We start from the raw sequence: 21751 nt of genomic DNA, 5'->3' as shown, positions 1-21751 counted from the left end.
AAACTGAAATTCCTACCAGCACTGCTACAGCACCACCACAAAACAGTTCATACTTGAGAAATGTTTAACGGGTTAATACCTGCAGTAGGATTTAGGATTGTGCTATAACCTTACTCTGTTCTGACTGACCCCCTCCTGAGGGGTGAGGAGAATCAATGATAAAATTTGTGAAAGATCAATACACATAGAAGGAAATCGAGAGGACGGCTTAAGACTTCTTCTATGTCCGTAAGTCAGAAATCATTACAGTACAGAGTTCAGTCCTTGTTGGAAGTGCTGACTGGCTGCAAGTCATGATTTGACAGACTTCACGTGGTAACACCACCCATTTTACCACCTGAAATGTTAGTCTGCACAAGGCTCCAGGACATATATTTTAGGGCAAACAAAAGCTGTCAAGTGGTATGAGACTTCTACATAGGCATGCAATTGCTTGCTTTGAAGTAAGCGTTACATCCTCAGGCTCTTTAGGGTTTAACACAATGACTTCCCAGATGAAGAACTTTAAGATAAAAGTTTACATATTTAAGCACTGCAATTAATGCAGACATCTGGAATAGAAGAAAATTAAAATGCTCTGAAAAGTGACTAATTAAACACATGCTTGTCATATGCAAGCTTCCATAACAAACACATCATTTTCAATTTTTTTCTTTACATTCAGAACTACATATTGTTTGGCCTGAAAAAAAACCCTTGAGGTTTGGTTCTTTCATTAAAAACTTCCTCTGCAAAGAACAAAGCCTCTGCAAACCAAACAGGCTCCCAATAATGCCTTTCAACTACATGTCTTAAGCAAAATAAATATTTATGAGATTAGCAATTGTGCTGATGCAAAAATCATAAAGACGTAAAATACATTCACCTTACATGCCTTACAATACTGGTTCTTCAGGGGTAACAGATGAAAAAATAGAAGCATTTTGTCACTAACATTGACAATTAAATACAGAATAGGTATACTAGAAAAGTAGAAACATGAGTCCTCTGTTTTCAGTGCAGGAAATGCCTATTTATAACGTGAGTATCTTTTAAAAAAAATTCCAAGATGCCATTTCACCAACTTATATCCTTATCATTCAGTTAGCTGAATGCAGCCACTAACCAACTGATGGAAATGCTGAAGCAGGTGTCTATTTACAGTGGTAGTGGACACTGTGCATTACCCAAGTTGCCTCTCAGTACAAATCCACTGAGGGTCATAGCAGAGTACCTGTACAGCTTAAGTTAGTTGCATCCTACCATTCTCTGAGGACTATTCCACACAGGTAAATGAGCAATGTAAAGAGAGCATTCTCTGCTGAAGTAAGCAAGCAAAGGGGGTAGATACTAAAAAATAACGCCCCATCTGATACCTTCTACAGGAACCATGCTTTCAAGAACCTCCTTATGTTTTCTTGAAGTTTGAATACTGTAAGTGCATGTATACTTCTGTGGTACCATACCAGCACTTCTTTCGAGACAGTGCAAGCAGTTAATTCCCTATCCTATCCTCTTACTTGCTTAGTCAATACTAGTATTTGGCCTCCCCGTTGCCAGCCCTCCTGTTCCCCGATTGCCACCCAGTCCCATTTAGACAAAGTCAAGACAGCTTTAAAGGCCAGCCAGTCCAGAAAACTACTGCTTCCACTTGGCATAGACAGGGCTCGTTAATAGATCACATTTCCATTGCTAATTCCCTCCATTTTTGATCAACCAAATGTGGCAATAAATAGAACAGATTTTCAAAGGAGCAAGACTTCAGACCACAGTTGCCAGACTGCTCAGGAAGTCAGAGCTTGAAGAAAGAGACAGAACTAAATCCTAAGTTCTTCCTTGGCCAGCGTAATACAAGGACAAAAGTGGGAGAGAGAGAATTATAAAAAGGAAGCAAGTTTAATGGGAATGTAAGTACACCTTCAGACAGATTTTTATTTGAGTTCCATTGGAAGATAATATTAGTAATTATATTTAAAAGCCCAACTGACCTTTTTCCCATTAAATCACTTTGCAGGTTGAACAGGACTCAAACTACCAATTAGCTAGCTAACTTGCATCTTAGCTGTGTTTGAGGCAATCACCTGTGCCTCAGCACACCAAAACAGGTACAGATTTACTGGCTAACACTTGCAGACTACACTACCTACATCACCACTACATTCAATACTGAACTACTTATATTTGTGTACAGTATATTATTACTGAAGGCATAATAGATCCAAGCTCAAAATAAACACACAGATCATCTGAACATTCAGTCACAGAAACAGCAAATCCAGCGGCATTTCCATTCCAGGACAAGCTATACCTTGCACTATTTGCCACAGCACATCAGTCTACCAGTTAGAGAAAGAATAATCTCAATAAAGGCACCAGAACAGCCTTCTCCTCAAAGAGAAAACTTCGGTCAAAGCAAAAATTCCTTCGGAACGATTTTAGAAACTAAAATGCATTTATAGTACCTTAATAGTTTCTGCTTTATTCACTCCTTCTCCTAACAATTCTTCTGCCTTTCCTCTCTTTTTGCTACTTTACTTTATTCCTGTTGAAGTGCAAAATGCCATGCAAGAGTTCTACCCACATACAAGAGCGAGCTGAAACGCAGAAACTGAACGAGAGAAACAATTTTCTCAGATCTTTTGCTTATAAAAATCATGTGACACTTACAAAATAACAGTGATAGTCAGAATTTTCAGTGTTAACTGTATTGACTTGAATAGAGCAGTTATCTATGGAACCAGATATATGCAGTTAATTCAGTGTTTCAAACAAAACAAAAAAGAACATATCCTCTTGAGATAAAGCCAGAGATCATGATAAACCAAGCTCACCCTGTGCCTCCCTTACTGCAGTATTTTCAAAGAACAGGGTCATCTACATTAAGTACCTTATTAGGAGACATACTAACACAACTGGCATTTGGACTCTTTATGGTCTTTAAAAAGTACCTGGCTCAGTTAGATGCACTTAACCATTCTCATTCTCAAGTTTTACATTAAAAAGCATTATATAATTTATAGGTACTAAACCAAACGAAAATGCCTTCAGCTAGACAGGGAAAAAAACAAGTGTATAAAATCAGCTTAACTCAGATCTTACAAATACATTTAAGGCTATTGTTAAAGCCACATAAAGCTACTGTTCTATGTTAACAGAACAGGATAACTACACACATTCCAGAGTTTTCTGTGCTCCTTAAGATCAGCTACGCACATTCGTTTTCAGTTATGTTTTTTTTCTTTAATAACTATTTGCCTCTTAAAAATGTAAAGGCATTTATAATTGGTACACAATTTCCATTCAACACAGAATTCCACATTCTACTGTAGCTCAACTACAACTATTTGTGGAAGTGGACAGTAATTAGCAAATAATGGAGACAGGCATTTGGGAAGGCACACCCTTCATGATCAGCATTAGTTACTGTTTATAATAGCAAATTTTAACTATTTCAGTATAAAATACCGTAAGAAATCACACAGTACTCAGCAAATCATGATTTGATGTTAACAGTCATGCAGTGCCAACTCATGACTTCAGAATTACCACTGACTGAAGTTACAGCATTTTATTTTAGGATTTCTGCAGCCAACAGCCCTAATTCAGAAAAGTAACTCTACAAGTTTACTCACACGTTTAAGTCTCTCAGAAATTCATCAGATAACTCTGTTGAGAAAAGTATCAGGCGAGTAAAAATTGTAGTCCTCCCTTGAATGAAAGACCCATATAATATACACACCACTATTTCCAAATTTTGATCATCTACATCAAGACAGTTATCTTACTTATCAAAAAGCCAATACATGCTGTTTGTATTTTTGGAAGTGGTTATCCTCCTGCATACAGATGAAGAGAGAAGATACTTACATGGACAAGTTAGGAGATGGAACCCTACTATCATCAGCTAGGTTCCCAAGGTGGCTCAGCGTTGAAGTCGAACTGTTCTCTATAAAGCACTTCTCCTAAGCCCTCTGGATAGTTGTAAACTTGATCAGAGATTTTGCCCTGCAGGAGAAAATGCATATAAATTTCAAAACCAGAACAAAATAAAAACTTTATCTTAAAACACGTAACAAATGCCTTTTCAGTAGTGCTTTTAAGGAGGCTTGCAAGACCCCACCATGAAAGTTTATAATCACATAAAATGCCCAGTTTTCAAGAGTGAATGTAAACTCTGAGCCAGATCAAGTCAGATGTATGAAGAACAGCTAAAACACATGAATTATGCACATGAAACTGCTTGTTTGTACTTACCTTTCATAGTCTGAACTGGAATATTTTCAAAACTAAAGGCCAAGAGCTCTACATGATCCTGCTTTAGGGTAGTATGCCTTAATACTGGACTACCCTCCCAGAAGTGCTTTTAACCCTGTAACCACTGTGACTCTTCCCCTCCCCACTTCCTTTCTAGTTCAGAATTCCCTTGCCATGTTATTTCTTCCACTGCTGTGAATGAACACAGCATGTGGGTGAAAAAGCTATGTGGGTGAAAAATAGTGCTTTATATAGTGAAACTGAACACCAGACAAATCCAGAGATGACCAAGACAGTAAAAAGAAACGTATGCTTGCCTTCAGGAATGAGGTTTCGGCTGGCCCTTAAAAGGCTATTACACACAACACCAAAGCAGCATTTTAAAGTACAAGGCTAGCTTACTCAAATTAAGGTAAAACAATCACACAAAACAGTACAACGAACATAAGCAGTAGTCAAGGAAACATTAACCAGTTCTGCTGAGAAGTTATTCCTTCTAAAAGGAACTGTCATTTTCATGGAATTAAATACAGTACAGAACTGGTCATGTGAAACCCAACATACAACAAAGTTACTACAAATTCACTGTGGTCTATGGCATAAAACATGGAATGCACCAACCTATTGTAAAAATAAGTCTTTGCTGCTCTCATTATTTAAACCAGACTACACATGGTGACTACAAAAACCTGGCTTCTGGGAATTACCTAACCCAAATGACCATCTTTTCAACCGCATTACAGTGAAGCAAACTGCTGAAGTGTATTTTTCCACTTATTCTTGCTATTAGAAAACTAAACTAGTATACTCTATAAAGTACTGAATTACAGAGTGAATGCAACTTGAGGGCAACTGTTTCACAGCAACTCCACAGAGCAATCTCTTCAGCTTTACCATCTAAATTAGCATTCAGTAGCATATAATATTAAAAATAAACCTCAGCGCTTCAAAGCTAATTGAGATATTAGGGAATTTTGCCAGCCAGAATTAATGTATATGCCGTATATTTAATCTTATCCTTTTCTTCCACTAAAGCAAGAAGTCAGCAACATTTAGTTCTCAGAGTACGCACACAACAGTTTTAAAAGCTGGCAACACTTTCCTTTTGTAAAATTAACTAGTAGCTCCACTATTTTCTAGTGCTGTTCTGATTACACTCAAGAACTCATACAAATTTTCCAGTGATCATGAATTAAGTTTACCTTCCCAGCAAAACAAGTCATTAAAAACAGGTGCTTCTAGGGCGAGTGCATGACCTTTAGTGCAAAACTTAAAAAGCCATGCTTCAGACAAATATCACCTGCAGTACTATTCCAATAAATATTCTCACATGACCTAAGAAGAAAGTATGCAGCGAAAGTTCCCGCAGAGCTGGAATGAAAACCAATCATTTTCTGTAGCAAGTCAACCCTGAGCTGCACTGAGTTCTAACTGCCCTTCAGAATTTCTTTTAAATGAGAATTACTTATCTGAAGGATCTACACAAATATATAAAAAATAGTCTGACTGCCCTCTTTTGTGCAGGTTTGCCAATATTAAATATCCAGAGAGGAAAATGGTACTATTTGAGCCTTTTAAATCATAGTAATTTTACTCTGCTTTAACAAGCACAAAGAGTTAGTTTGCTGTACTGTGGCAGAGCAGGACTACCATTTTAAGCAGCAGAAGCCTATTAGATGTCCATAACCCATATGGACAAACCCAGTTTTAGAAAAATTGCACATGTGATCATCCACAATGAAGCATTCATTGTTTAAGGGTCTTAAAGTCGGTATAAAAGCATTCTTTGCTAAACCGAGAGCTTTGAGTTGCAGGAATAATCAACAAGGCAGCTTTGTCTTTTAATACTCAAGTGACACCTATATGCATGTATTTATATATCATCTGTTAGTATACTCTACTAGCAGGTGCCTCAAGTTTGACTGCAGCTCAACCAGCAATGCTGTACTTTGTACTTGAATAGTAACACTCCTCTGAGGAACAAAATAACCCCCCAGTCATCCACAGCGCATAGTTTTGCCAGAACAACTGCATCCCCGCAGCAAGCTCTATGAGCACCGGCAGGCCAGTCAGGGCCAGGCCCTTTTCAGCTCCCCAGCCCCCTCAGCTCCCCATGTCTGATACAGACAGGTCTACAAAACCAGGCACCGATTTTCTTTGAAAAAAATTATCCACTGCATCTCTCCATTTCTGAAGAGACCCTTTAGTGACCTCAGCTTAACTATCCGTGAACCAAACCCTAAAAATCCAGCAATACGATGACCTCGCATATCTACACCAACTGGCAGACTTGGAGGCACCAAAGTTACTCTGGTCCACAAAAAAACCAGCTATTCTTCTGTTACAATAGACCTTTTCCAGATCAGGGTCAGGGTGTTGTGGCAAGGCGGTCCCGGGGGGAGAGCAGGTCCTGAAGGGAACACGGGTCCCTGAGGAATTCTGTCAACCTCACTCTTGCTCCTGTGCTACATCAACAGCATTTTGAACTGAAATTTGCCATTATACCCAAATTAGTCCCTTACACAATTAATCCTCCCTTTCAGGAAGGGACAGTCTTAATTCCCTTCCAGAGCACTCTGTCTCTCCTTTAATGAGAGAGATGGAATCATTTCCAGACCATACAGCCCAGCATTGCTGCAAACACACACCTGCACCAGCCTTCCAGCACAGGGAGCAGCAAGACACACAAGCCGCTTGCCTGGGGGCAGGCTGCAGCACTGAAAGGCAGTAAGCCTGCCTCTTGCCTCCAGTAAAACTGTCCCCACAGGAGAAACATTCCCATTGCTGTTCACCACCGAACAACACCCTCCACCTCCCAAAGTCTTGTAAAGACCCCTCTTTTTCTGGGGTTTAACAGCCTTCCCCCAGAGCTCAAGGCCCAGTGGGAGGGACAGGGCAGGGGGAGCAGCAGCCTGGCTGGCTGCAGGGGGCTCGGCCTACGGCAGGCAGAGCAGGCAGGGAAGGGAGCTCACCACAGCCTGAAGCACACGGGGAGGGGGCTGCCGTGTCGCAAGCATCAGCCACGGCGGCAGCAGCATTGTTCACACGGTGACAGGAAGGAAAGAACTAGACTGGACCAGTCCAGACTGGAACAAACCCCTCCTACCATCACCATTATTCACAACCCCCACCTCCCCCCCAGCACCGCTGCCTCCCACATTTATCCAGGGAAGGATAGTAGGCAAGTGCAGTACCCTCAGAGCCAAAAATCCAGCAGCCAGGGTGGAGGCGCAAGTGGGGCAGCACTCCCCCCATCCCCAACCCACCACCACACAGGAGACCCAGCCACGCGTCTGGCTGGGAGGGTAGGCAGGTCTAACCCGCTTTATTGGACACCACATGGTGGTTCAGGGCAGCTATATTCAACTGGGACTACGCAATCAAATCCTGCTCGGTCACCGGAGACTGCTGCAGAGGTCTGAAATGCAGGGCTTCTCCTGCCTACTGGCACATGTCGGCTGTGCAGGATTTTGCACTGCAGGAGATGCACTTCAGAAAGGCTCAAAAGAAGATTTAAGCTAGCTCACTTCTCTCTTCACCACAACCAGGGTCCCCCCAGCACAGACATGCATCTTCTTGGGCTCTGAACAAGGCCAGACTGCCAACTGGAAGAGACCTGCAGTGCTGTCTAGTAATGAGCCATAACAGCATCCTCCTTGGCCACGCCAGCTGCCCCACGTTCCTGCATTTGCACTACCCCCCTTACACACGCATGAACCCCCTGCTCCCACACCATACCTCCAGCTCCCCTACAACCAGTAACAGGCACCTCTGCTGACCTCTCACCAAACATGGAACAGCACCACAGCAAGCACACACACTCAGGATAGCCTGACATCCAGGTGCACACATTTTACACTCACACACCCAGCCAGCAGCTGAGCAGTGACTGGACCCTCTTCTCTGTACTTTCCAAAAGCCACCAGTACAGTTGTGGCCAACTGGACCACAAGTACCAGCAGAGGCAGGCAAGCCAAGGGGGTTGAGGCTCAACCAAGAGACTTCCAGAACAACTGGCAGCACCAAACCAGCTACTGCTACACCAACAGACTGACCAAGGGGAGGGAGAAAACATGCGTCCTTGAGATGACCAGCAAACGCCCCTGGCAAAGGAAGGAGACTGCTAACAGGAGGGAAGGGCTCCACTTTCCATACCTGGAGGACCCCCTGGTCCCTCTGTGTGAGGGCAATTTGCACTGTCATCCCAGCGCTCATCCCAGCGCTCATCCCAGAAAGTGTTACTTGTGCAATACCCTTACAACTTGTGCAGTACCCTAACAGCTCGCTCTGCCGCCCTGCTCCTTGGCATGCCCCCCCATCCACCATGCCGAGATCGTGCAGACACCCATAGGCGCAGCTCAGATGAGGGGGAAAGAGGAGCATGACAGTGGGAGCCCGGATGGATAGCCACAGTTACAGATGCACAACATGGCCTCTGAGAAGCAGGCAAGGAGAGACACCGCAGCCGTGCCACCAGCACTTCTCCAGTCTCTCTGCCCCCCGCCAGCCACACCAGCCTCGAAGCCTGTCACACAGCTGCTCCCCCCAGGCCTGAGGGGGCTTCCTGCGTGTGGGTGCACCCGACGGGAAAGGATCCGCTGAGAGGTGCACGGGAGTCAGTGCTCCCGATCCCGGGCTGCTGCCACAGGGCGAGGGGACAGCACATCGCGGTCCGGCGAGCCCCTCTCCCTGAGGGGTCCAGGCGAGGACGCCCCTCGCCCACACCCCAGGAAAAGGCACACTGCGAGAGACAGCAACGCCCGGCGGGAACGGGTCTCCCGCCGCGGGGCACTGCCCCGGCTGCTGAGAGGGAAGACACCACACAGCCCCCCTCCGCAGGAATCCGCCATGTTAGGGCGGCCGCCGAGCCCCCGCTCCCGCTCGCCGCGAAGCCGGCGGCCCCATCGCCCTCCCGCGCCCTGCGGGGTTGGGGGAAAAGGGGGAACGGCGGCCCCGGCGCAGCTCTCGCCTCAGTCCCCGGCCTCCCCCTCCCGCCTCGCCGCCTCTCACACGCAGGGCTGTCCGCCATGTTAGCGCGGCGGCCGCTGACCCCCTCCGCCCGCCGCCACCGCCGCCCTTCGGGGCACGGGGGGCCGCGGCTCCCGCCTGCCCGCCCCCCCGGGTCGCCCGGCGCCTCGCTGCGCGCCGAGGAGAGGGGGAGCCTCGGCTCTGACTCATCCCGCCGCTCTCCATCTGCCGCCGCCGGTGGCAGCCTGTCTCGCCCCACGCCGCCGGGCGAAGGGAGAAAGGGCAGCGGGAGGAACCGGCCCCATCCCCCTCCCCGACCGGCCACCGCCACGGCGGCTGGCGGCGGTGCTGCCCGCCGGGCGCCCCTCCGCCCTTCCCAGGTGCCGCGGCCACCGCTCCCCGTTCTTGCACTGGGGGGGGAACAAGGGCCTGCCCCTCCCCAGGCTCCGGGGAGGGGAGAGCTCCTTCCACTCCCTCCCGCCACCGGTGTCGAGGGACGCCCCGGCCCGTTCCGGGGCTCAGGGTGGGCGTCGCCACCGTCGCCACCTCCCCCCCCCGCCCGTCGCCTCCCCCGCGGTGGGAGCCCCGGCCCGGCGGGGAGGCCGGGGGCGCCGGGACCCCCGGCACCGGTACTCACGTGAGATAACGGCCCGAAAGATTTGGTAAATCGTCTTCTCTTTTTAGGCGGAATTTTTAAAGAGGGATGTGGGAACCTACAGCAGAAATACAGGCGGCAGCAGCGGCGCCTTCCAGGGCCATAGGCTGCGGGGGCGACCGGCGGGGGAAGCGCAGCGCAGCGCTGGGACGAGAGGGCACAGGCAGAGAGAGACAGAGCCGGAGCGGGCCGGGGGCGCGGGGCTGCGGCAGCTGGGGGCGAAGGCGGGAGCGCGGCCACCGGGCGGCGAGGCGAGCGGCGAGGCAAGGAGAAGGGGCGGCCGCCGGCAGCGCTCTTATAGGGCGGGCGGGCGGGCAGGGAGGGACCCGGCGCCACGCGTCACCGCACCGCGGGGCGGGAGGCGCCGCCGCCGAAACCACCCCCCCGCCCACCCCCGCGGCGGGCCGGGGCGCGAGAGGCGCGGGGCGGGCATGCGCCGAGCGCCGCCGGCGGGCAGGAGGACACCGTTACCACCACCGCCGCCCCGGGCCCCGCCGCCCAAAATGGAGGAGGCGCGGTGGCCCCCGCGCTGCTGCCGGGGCCGGGCCCAGCGCAGGTGCGGGCGGGGCGGGGCGGGGCTGGGCGCGGGGGACGCGACCCGCCGGGCGAGGGCAGTGACCCGGCGGGCTGCCCTCCCTGGCTGGCACTGTGGGTGCCGCAGGAGAGGCTGGTGTCTTTTTGTAGTTCCTGACAGAAGGCAGGGCAGGGACCACGTAGGGCTCGACTGAAGGTGTCCCTCAGGATCCAGGGCAGGCGGTTACCCATACGTGAGTTCATATGGCAACTTGAATCTGTGTGTCAGTAATGGCTTCCACAAAACCAAGACCTATCCTGTGTTGCTACTGCTTCGAGCAGATGGGAAAAGAAACCAGGTCTTTTTGGCCAGTCAGAACCCTCGTTCACCGAGTTAACAACAGCCTACTAACTCACACTGATTCACTGAGCATTGATAAGCTGTTAATAACGCTCACTGGAGGAGGCTAACCACACTGCATACCTGGCAGCCTCAGTCATGAATTTTGGGCCTTCAAGACTCCCATAAGTAAATAAATGAACTGATGGATTTAGCTGACCTATCTATTTCACAGAGTTTCACTGAAGCACTGGGACGTCTTCAGTGCATCCCAAAGCCTTTAGTATGTTCGTAACACCCTTGTGAGGAAGCGCGGCTCAGCTGTGAGTGGAAAAGAGCCACTCGGAGATCAGGTGCCTCAGTTAAAGGTCACAAAACTGTTCCATGGTGGAGCTGAGGATGAACCCTGATCTGCCAGCCCAGTCTGCCATGTCAACTTTACCAAACCACACAGGGCTGTTTCTTTAAAAACTCATTCCAGTAGTCACAATTCTTTCCGGACACTAATATATGTAGTTATCCAGTTCACTGAGACCTACCAAAAGATATACTTGTTCTGGAAAGTAATTGTTCATCTCAGGGCACATTCATTTTCTTTTTAAAAAGGTATGTTAGTACAGTTTGGGGTTTTTTTTCCCCAAAGCAAAGCTGGGTTTGTTTAGTTTTATAGCAGAGAGAATTTAGAAGAGTGGTGAATAGATACATACCTGTCATCTCTTCAGAAATAAAATGAGACTGAGGTTCCACAACATGCAGGGATGGAGTCTGTTTACTCTTTTCATCTGTTGTCACCTTCTCTTTTGCAAATCATTGTAAATGAGGAGGAAATGAACTGACAAATATATGCAGTCTCATTACAGTGTCTCATCTTTCCTGATAACAGCGCTAGTAGGTTATGGATGAAGTCAGTAAAAGTACGCACATTGATTAGAAAGTCAGAAGACCTCTCACATATATTTGCAACAAACCCTGCATTGAGGACTAAAAATGGAGTGGTTTACACTGCTGTCTTCTCAGGTATGTTCTGTTTCGCACCCTTCATCTGTGACTTACCTATTTGTTTGGGTTCCTATTCCAGAATACAAGTGCAGGAGGAGGAATCAGAGTATAGAAAAAAACCCCAACAAACCAAACCAAACCAAACCAAAAAAGGTATAGAGAGATAAGAAGAGAGATTTGGGCAGAGCAGAGCTTGGACACAGCACAATAAATGTGAATCATTAACAGGCAAAGAAAGGAGGAAGGGTTAGAGGGGAGGACAAAGGTTATCGTGATATACGCAGAGGAGCAATCCAGAAAGCTATATTCTTTGGGAAGGTAGATTTTTTAAAACACATTTTTGGAATGGATTTAAACTAGGAAAAGGACTTGACTAGTTTGGAGGCATTTAGGTGCAGCCAAAAAGTGATCCAGCAGAGAAAAGGCAAAGAATAAGTCAATACTTAGGAAAAATTTCTTTACTGAAAGAGTGGTTAAACATTGGAACAGGCTGCCCAGGGAAGTGATTGAGTCACCATCCCTGGAAGTATTTAAAAGACGTGTAGATGAGGTGCTTAGGGACATGGTTTAGTGGGCATGGTGGTGTTGGGTTGATGGTTGGATGCGATGATCTTAGAGGTCTTTTCCAACCGTAATGATTCTATGATTCTATGATTCTATGAATACTAGTTCTATGTAGAACTATGTATGTTATCGATGTTCTTAGACATCTCCTGATGGTAACATCTGAAGATATCCCAGCGATATATGAGTGATGTAACTGCCACATCAGTTGCTGCCACTTCATCTACATTCGTCTTCCCAGAGGAGATTTTGTTTTGGTAGTGGGGGATGTTTTTAATATTTGTATCGGGAGTAAGAAAACAGATGGACTATTTAAGAGGGGAGGACAGTCACGTAGGACAGGAAAAAGAACTTCAGTTTGATATGCAATTAATTGGGGGCACTGTCAGCTATTTTAAAAACGTATGGAGGGAGGGAGGATTTCCTGCTCATATGGAGGAAGCAACACTTGAAAACAGAAACATAAACTTCATCCTCTCAAATCTCCTGGAATAAAAAAAAAGAGTGGCACACTGTTTGGGAGAGTACAAGACTGAACTGCATAGTTACTACACAAAATGAGAAAAAATTGATGGATGAACACTTTATACAGTGTTTCCACTACCACTGGTGATATTAACACAGAACTAGAAAACTGATGCCACAGCTCAATGTATATATATATATGTAGTATAGTGCTACACAAAACAGCAGTCCTGTTTTGTCTGGAGAGGCAAAATGTAAAAAAAGCCAACATAAAATTTCCTTCTGCCTCATTAACATTTCTCTACACTCAGTTTTAATACTTGTATTCCTAACCTTGTATGGCTCCATACCCACAATATATTTCATAGATTACTAGAGTAGCAATTCACGTTTTGTTCTCCAAAGACAAAAAAGCAGCAGGGCACAAAATACATGTCCAGCCCTGAGTTCCCCTTCCAACTGCGAGGCACTTCTACCACATTTCCTTTTTTTTTGCCTCCACGTTTTCTTTTCAGCACGGTTCACAGTTGGATGTAGACAAAATCAGGTGTTATCCCTATGACGCAGATAAACCAGGGCAGGAAAGACACCCTTCCCCACCTCGTCTTTTGGAGTGCAAAAAATACTCACTGGTGAGGCAACCCAGTGGTTAGGAGCTTCAAATTGCTTTGGAGAGATGTCTGAAGGCTGCATAGCCCGATGACCTTTCCCGCTAATCCCAAGTATTTCCTTCTCTTTATGTCTTCCTACACGCTACCTCTTCTCTCCTCTGGTTCTCCCATTTCCTCTCCCTCTCTGATGCACCCTCTATCACCAGGCGTCAGCAGCAGGGTCGGATTCCGCTCCTGCAGGTGAGAGAATGAGATTATTTCCTCCTCCATCTCCTCTTCCTCTTCCCCCACTGCTGCCAACTCCTGCAGCAGTCGGTGTTTTTTCTTAAAGCCTCAGGTGCAGGAATTATGTGATTATGCAGGAATTTCATCTTCCATTGCGAATAAAATGTCCCTAGCTACTGAAAACTTAGCGCAACAGAAGACAAATACAAATAGTGATCCACCTTTGGATGTAGGGAAAAGGTTGCTTAGATTTCTGAATGCTTGAACTTGACAGTATGGTCCCTCTGCTGGCTCCTCTTACACGCGGCGGCACTCAGTGCCAGGTATGGCTAACAATCTGTAGCCATCCAGCCGGAGCACCCAGCCGTTGCGGTGGGAGGAAAGAATCAGTCCAAATTGCATTTTTGTCTGAGCTGCTCAAGGCAGGAATGCCCATGCATGGGGCAGAGGCACAAGAAAAGGAAAATGAAGGCTGTGACAGCTCTGAATCCCTTGTGCCCACAATGCTGTAGAAATACTAGAGTTCAAATTGTCTCTCTGTTTAGTAAAACGACCTGTATAAATAGGACCTTGTGGAAGTAATATCAATTGATACTCTGATCTTCAGACCTTTTTCATTGCTGCATACTTTGGAACTACCACTGTTCCTGTCTAGTTGACAGAAATACTGGTAACCAGCTGGAGGAATGACTCATAATTATTAAAAGCCTAGAAGTGGTGGGAGGAAAGACATCTCTGCCTTAACTCATATGGAGCAGTCACCTCTTACCTATATTTACTGAATCATTTACTGGATCAAAACAACTGGGGCAGAAATAAGGTCCCAACTTCCTAGCATGGATTAGTCTGACTTCAGAAGAGTAAGTTTAAGTGTAATTTATACACAGAATAGTTACAGAATAGATCTCATACTCATGCTAAGTTGTTTACACAAAGGTTAAAAAGGGTGTATATAGCAGCATTATTTTGACTGACTTAGCTTCTATAGATGCCTGTGGGGTGATATCACACATGGAAAATTAATGGAAGCAGCTCAAAGCACTATATAAAGATATCACAAGTAAGTAAAATTAAGTTGGGGTTGTTTTACAAAATCAAAGGTAGAAGGAAAGAGCAAGAGGAAATTCAATCCTGTTTTAGGGGTATCCAGCAATATATCGTAAGCCCAGTTAGCTACAGTCTCCTATCATTCCAATGTTAGAATGTTTTTACCTCCAAAAAATCTAGACTGGATAGACAGAGACTAAAAAAAAATGACTGTGAACTAAATATCTGAGGTATGAAATAAGGACTGGAAATAAGGACCCCACCTGAAGTACTGTGTCCAGCTCTGGAGCCCTCAGCATAAGAAAGACGTGGACCTGTTGGAGCAGGTCCAGAAGAGGGCCACAAAAATGATCAGGGGGATGGAACACCTCTGCTATGAGGAAAGGCTGAGAGAGTTGGGGTTGTTCAGCCTGGAGAAGAGAAGGCTCTGGGGAGACCTTATTGCAGCCTTTCAGTACTTCAAGGGGGCTTATAAAAAAGATGGCAGCAAACTTTTTAGCAGGGCCTGTTGTGACAGGACAAGGGGGAATGGCTTTAACCTAAAGGGGGGGAGATTTAGACTAGATAGAAGGAAGAAATTTTTTACGCTGAGGGTGGTGAAGCACTGGCACAGGTTGCCCAGAGAGGTGGTGGATGCCCCATCCCGGGAAACATTCAAGGTCAGGCTGGACGGGGCTCTGAGCAAGCTGATCTAGTTGCAGATGTCCCTGCCCACGGCAGGGGGGTTGGACTAGGTGACCTTTAGAGGTCCCTTCCAACCCAAACTGTTCTATGATTCTATGACTATTGAAAAGAGTATTTAAATATGAGCATTACTTGAGAGTCTAGCGACCTGCATGCCTATGCCACATTAACTAGTAAAGAAGACTCAAAATCTTTAAGTATCTGCAACAGGGTATGGACTTTTTACTGTTAGAAAATGTGCCCAAATCCAGCCCAGGTTAGAAATTACTTGGGCTCATTACGTGGTAGATACTGAGTTGTGTATTAATCAGTCACACTCTAGATCCCTGTATCCACATGTCATGGATCATCACTAAAACCTGAAAGATCAGCCAGAGGCTGAGGGTTAGGCCTCCATGGAATTTATCATTTCTCATTACAAATATCTCTGGAGTGGAGAAGAGGCATGGGGTTTCCCTCTGCAGATAAACAGGAGGTGTTGGTTCCCAGAAGAGTGAAGTAGTCAACAGCGATAAGACTATATCAACTTAAAAATGCAACAGTCCAAGCACTAAAGCAGGATAAAGTGGTCTGTGTACCATGCAAGGAGGTTAAAAATATGCATATCACATGCTGTTACTGGTGGTTACCAAACGGAGAGATCCTTTTTTATTAACTCTTTCAGAATGAATACTCTCTTTGTTGTTGTTTGTTGCATTTGCAAGGGGTTTTTGTTCCCAGATGTTTATTCTCAGCCCTGTAGTTCTTGTGTAAGTAGTTGTCCCCAAATGCAGTCCTAGCTCTATGCAATGATTAAGAGTGTTTTCAGGCTGCTTGGCTTGCTAGCTGTTCTTGTCAGTCACCTTCCAGCTTTCCGAACATGCACATGTCCTTCTCGTGATTTCTAGACACAGTGTCCCCCGGCAGCCCCCAGTTTTGCTGAGCTTCCCCTGGCTGGTAGGGCATTTCGTCGAGAGTGAAGACTCACAGTCTTCAAGAGGAAGATTTCCAGCTAACCCCTGGAGAAGCACTTTCCACTTGTCAATGTCTTTCATCACCCTCCCAGCTCTGAGAGGTGGTGGCGATCTCCCCCTTGTCATTCAAGAGCAGCGAGAAGGAAAGTGGTCTCTTGAGATTGCACTCCAGTGCTGTCTGAGATGCCTCCAAACATGTGCCTGCATTTTCTGTTTCATTGACAATGTTGTGTCACACATTTTTGGGATGAGCGAACCACAAGTCAAGGCAGAGGCCTTTCTCACTAGGGCAAAAAGGGCAGGACTTTTAGACAGACAAAACCCTAGCAAACTCTTTCACTGCTTTCAAAGCAAGTGATGACACATTTGAAAAAAAATATTTGACCCATTTAAGATAAATCCTGTTTACTTTGCTTGCATGAATAGAGTTGCTAATGTTAGCAGGAGGAAGATGAGCAGAATGTGGCACTACTCGCTTCTCTCTGCATTTGAATTTTCTGTAACACATGCATTTTTCACTTAGAAGTTGACAGACCTTTTCAAAAAGAACTTCCCCCCCACCCCCCCTATAAAACAGAAAACCCATAGATGATAGGCTGGCAGTAGTGACCAGCATGGAATAATTACCCCTGTAACACAGTTAAGAGCGTACAGAAGGATCTGCAGGATCCATGTCACGTACATACAGGAATGAACATGCTCTGGACTTTTGCATTTGGTTGTCAGACCACTGCAGTAGTGATGCTCTTGGTACTCGGGGCCTTCAAACAGGTGGCCTATCAACATGCTTTTGAGTCCCTAATTGTATGCAATCAAGTTTGATCTTCACCTCTAGGAAGCTGTGTTTGTGTACCTGCCAGTCCTTCTCTCTCTCGGGGCTGGCCCTTAACTCTAAGATTTGTAGCTTGCAATTTGTTTTTCCAGGCTCAGCCTTCTGTGGTCCTCAAAAATGGAGAAGGAAATCCCTTTTTAATTTTGTTGCCATTAATCTTGTCCTGATCTTGTTTAGGACTTTAGCCACTGTTGGCTCAAGAATGTGGGGCAAGGTCCTGGATCAGACCTGGAAGTTGCTGGAAGTGAAACAATAGCTATGGATATCATCTGCTCAGGATACTGTGTCAGTTCTATCCCCGGCTTTGCTATTGCCAGTCAAATATGCAGAACCAATAGGAAAGTTAGCAAAGCAAAGCAACCAGGGCTGGGTTGTTTTTATTACACTCAATTTCCTCACAGATGGCCAAAATAGTCAGTACCCTCCAAATCTGACCAGCTCGAAATGCAAGTGAAAGCTGAACATGAAGGGAGCATCAGACAAGGCTGGGGCAGTGTCTTCTGGTTAGTACCCCATCCTCTTTGTCATGCCCCATTTTCAGCAGCAAGAATGTATGACCCAGTGTGCACACTCAAACCAGAAGACATAGTGCTAAGCCAGAAGATCTCTATTAGTTTTAACATCTCCAAAACCCCAAGGCAAGACCCCAAGGAAGACATCGTGCGGGGCAGCGGGGTCACGCACAGCCAGGAAGCAGCCGGGAGCAGCAGGGTCTGCAGCTGGGGCCCCACCGGGTTGCTGCAAAGCAGGAGGACCGAGCTGCTGAGAGCTGCTGAGCTGAGCCCAGCCTTCAGCCCTGGGCAGTCCTCAGGAGTCCCTGGCCCTCTCCCAGCCACAGTGTCATGCTGGGGCCGTGCCTCTGCTGCTTACCTCCCTGCAGAGAGCTCCCAGGTCAGGGGACAGCAAAGCGCTCAGCCCCTGCAAGCTCAACAATTGCAAGGAGGACAGAAATGGTCTTATTCGAGGAATTATTACTGGTACCAGTAAGCATGCTGTGGTGGCTGCTCCCTGTCTGCTTACCCTGCATCTGCTCATGAAAAACACCACTGAAACTAGTCTTTGACCATTAGCTTTGCCTGGTACTCCAAGACTGGGATTTGGGTTTTTTTTATTAAAGACAGTTTTCCAAAGGGGCAGATAATTGCTATTCATTCTTGAAATTAAAAAAAAAAAAAATCTTTCTTGTTATATATCATTTTCTTGCATAGTTTAGAATTTGTTTCTCTTTTCTCCACTGCCTGGAAGGGTGGAGCAGGGATCCAGCATGGCACCTGGGAGGCTGCTGCAGTGCCATGGCTGAGCTGGATGCCCACATCAGCTCAGGTGCCGCTGGAGCTGGAGGGAGAGGTGGCTGCCCAAGTGTCATCCATCATGGGAAAGAAATGCCTAAAGCAGCATGTATTTAAGGTTACCGCCTCCCACATGGTCCTTTTTTCAGGACATCCCAATATTTTTCTAGTTATGGAGCAGGGCTTTGGGCTTAGGTTTACTCTGAGAAGCCAAAGAAATGTTTGCCATTTTCTGTAATAGAAGCAGAGTTTAAATGAATGATTATAATAATATCGAGGGACTGTGTTTCTGAGATTTTACTACACGTAAACACAATCATAAGCGTAATCAATGTCAATGACTTCCATTTAACTCTCAGACAAAGTTTGCTTTTAAATACCACACCAGATTTGACAGGGTATCCTGGTTTCGGCTGGGGTCGAGTTAATTTTCTTCCTAGGAGCTGGTATACTACTGTGTTTTGGATTTAGGATGAGAATAATGTTTATAACACACTGATGTCTTAGTTGTTGCTGAGCAGTGCTTACACTAAATCAAGGACTTTTCAGCTTCTCATACTGCCTTGCCAAAGAGGAGGCTGGAGGTGCACAGGAAGCTGGGAGGGGGCACAGCCAGGACAGCTGACCCAAACTGGCCAAAGGGATATTCCATACCATATGACGTCATGCTGAAGAAAAAAACTGGGGGGGAGAGTTGGCTGGGGGGGCGCGGGCGCAGCTCAGGAACTGGCTGGGCATCGGTTAGCGGGTGGTGAGCAACTGCATTGTGCATCACTTGTTTTGTATAGTCTTTTATCATTATTATTATTTTTGCTTCCTTTTGCTGTCCTATTAAACTGTCTTTATCTCAACCCACGAATTTTACTTTTTTTTCCCTGATTCTCTCCCCCAATCCACTGCGGGGTGGGGAGTGAGCGAACGGCTGTGTGGTGTTTAGCTGCCCGCCGGGTTAAACCACAACAGTCCTTTTGGTGCCCAAGATGGGGCTCGAATGGTTGAGATAACAACAGATATGACCAGAGCATGTTAAGGCAAATTTGTTATAAGCATTTATCATATTGGTTTGATAGTTTCTGGTCACAATGTTGATTTATTTGCTCTCAGAGTTGTCGTGCTTGGTCTCAGAGTTGTGTTACGTAACACCTTACTTGCTGTACGTGTTCCCTGTTGTGCTGTCTGTCACCTCTGGGGGCTGGATCAAGGATATCATCTTGCTGCACTGTGTAACACTGGCTTATGATATGATAAAATTACTGGTCGAGAGACTAATCTGGTATTTGTACTCGGCATTGCCATCATCTCCATACTTTGAGAACCATCTCTCAGAAACTATTAATAATTACACTTTACCTTTTCTCCTCAGAGAACCAATCTATTGGGGAAACAGGGGGACACACTTTCCCCCACTCCTTCACCTTCCCTTTCTCCTTCAGGCTAGTTACAACAGCTCTTGAGAATTTTGAATATCCTTGGGACGTTCAAACCAGCATGGTCCTATTGCTCTGTCTCCTGAATGTGGTTCAGGTCTTGTTTAAGGTTAAATAATTATTTAAGAATACCACCCAGAGATCTGCCCTGAGGCTGGATAGTTATGAGTGGCAGGGTGTGTGGGATAGTATGGGCAAGTACCTAGGACGGTGGGCACCTCCAATGTTTTGGAACTTCACCCCTGAACAAGTGCGGAATCCTAAAAAACTAGTAAAATATTTGGAAAAAGTATGCTGTCACCCTGGCAATTCCAGAGAGACACAAATCACTGCAACATGCTGGGGCCTGACCCATGCCTACCGAGCCCTGTTCAACACTATTCAGTACCCTCAAGGGGAAGAGAAGGTCTCTGGCTCTGACAACAAAATGACAGGCACTGCGCCTACTCCAGCCCCGGCAACAGGCATTGCGGCTACTCCAACCCTGGCGACAGACACTGCAGCTGAACCAGAGAACCAACCTGTGCTGGTATCAGTTGCTCCTATACACAAGAAGAAAAATCAGATGCGAAATTCAGCTCGTTTAGTATGGGAAGAAACTCCTATTAAGAAGGGGAAAGAGGAAGAAGTGGATAAGGCAGGCTACTCCAAAGCAGGGCCATCACGAGAAGAGGAGGAGGAAGAGGCAGAACCCATAAATGAGATGGTAACCACCTGATCCCTATCCCTGAGTGAGCTGCGAGATAATGCAAAAAGATTTCAGCCATAGTCCAGGTGAGCACATTGTCACCTGGCTGCTCCGATGCTGGGATAACTGGGCCAGTAGCCTGGAACTGGAGGGTAGGGAAGCCAAGCAGCTGGGATCCCTTTCCAGGGAAGGGGGCATTGACAAAGCAATTGGAAAAGGGGCACAAGCCCTCAGCCTCTGGAGGTGACCCCTGTCAGGGGTGAAGGAAAGCTATCTCTTCAAGAAAGATGTTATATGTCACCCAGGCAAGTGGACCACCATGGAGAGAGGTATCCAGTACCTGAGGGAATTAGCTGTGCTGGAGGTCATTTATGATGACCTGAACAATGAGCAGCTATCCAAAGATCCAGATGAAGTCAAGTGCATACGACCCATGTGGTGGAAGTTTGTACGGAGCGCACCAGCATCATATGCCAACTCATTGGCAGTAATGACCTGGAAAGATGGAGAGGGACAAACGGTGGATGAATTGGCTGGCCAACTCTGGCAACACGAAGAACGTCTCTCTTCCTCCCTACGGGCCTGCATCTCGGCTGTGGAGAAACTGTCCCAGGAGTTCCAGCAATTCAAAGAGGATATGCCCTACTCCCCACCTGTACCAACCAGTATCTCAGCCATTAGGAGTAAGCGTCCCTCTGCTCAAGAGAGAGGATATAGTGGGTACACACCACGGACCACCCTGTGGTTTTACCTGCGTGACCACGGAGAGGACATGAGGAAGTGGGATGGAAAATCTACCTCAACCCTAGAGGCACGGGTACATGAGTTACAGGGAAAAACAATCACAAAAGGGGGTTCTTCCAGGAAAATTGCTGCTCCAGTTTCCAGTGGGCAGTTCCCCAGACAGAGTAGAAGGGCTGATTTTACTTCCAATCTTAATAAAGGGACTTTTGATTCGCATTTACGAGAAGTGAGTAACGAATACTATGACCAGGACTAAAGAGGCCCTGCCTCCAGCCAGGTGGAGGAAGGGGACAACTGGGTTTACTGGACTGTGTGGATTCGATGGCCTGGTACATCAGACCTGCAGGAGTATAAGGCTCTAGTAGTCACCGGTGCAGTGTACCCTAATGCCATCAAGCTATAGAGGGGCAGAACCCATCTGTACTTCTGGGGTGACGGGGGGATCCCAACAGCTAACTGTATTGGAGGCTGAAGTGAGTCTAACTGGGAATGAGTGGCAGAAGCACCCCATTGT

General features: G+C 46.6%; 1 protein-coding gene across 1 annotated transcript in view; it reads right to left on the bottom strand.

Annotated features, from left to right (window-relative positions):
- AZIN1 (antizyme inhibitor 1) overlaps positions 1-10095 on the bottom strand; it is a 28077-nt gene extending 17982 nt beyond the window's left edge. Inside the window, exons 1-2 of the mRNA XM_076329310.1 lie at positions 9839-10095; positions 3847-3984 (exon numbers count right to left, since the gene is read on the bottom strand). The gene's annotated coding sequence lies outside the window, so the exon portion shown is untranslated. The remainder of the gene's footprint in view (positions 1-3846; positions 3985-9838) is intronic.
- Positions 10096-21751: the final 11656 nt, after the last annotated feature.

This window comes from Aptenodytes patagonicus, chromosome 2, assembly GCF_965638725.1.
Source record: "Aptenodytes patagonicus chromosome 2, bAptPat1.pri.cur, whole genome shotgun sequence".
NCBI classification, from domain to species: domain Eukaryota; kingdom Metazoa; phylum Chordata; class Aves; order Sphenisciformes; family Spheniscidae; genus Aptenodytes; species Aptenodytes patagonicus.
Note: the sequence above shows the minus strand (reverse complement) of the source record. Positions and strands in the feature narration are given on the sequence as shown.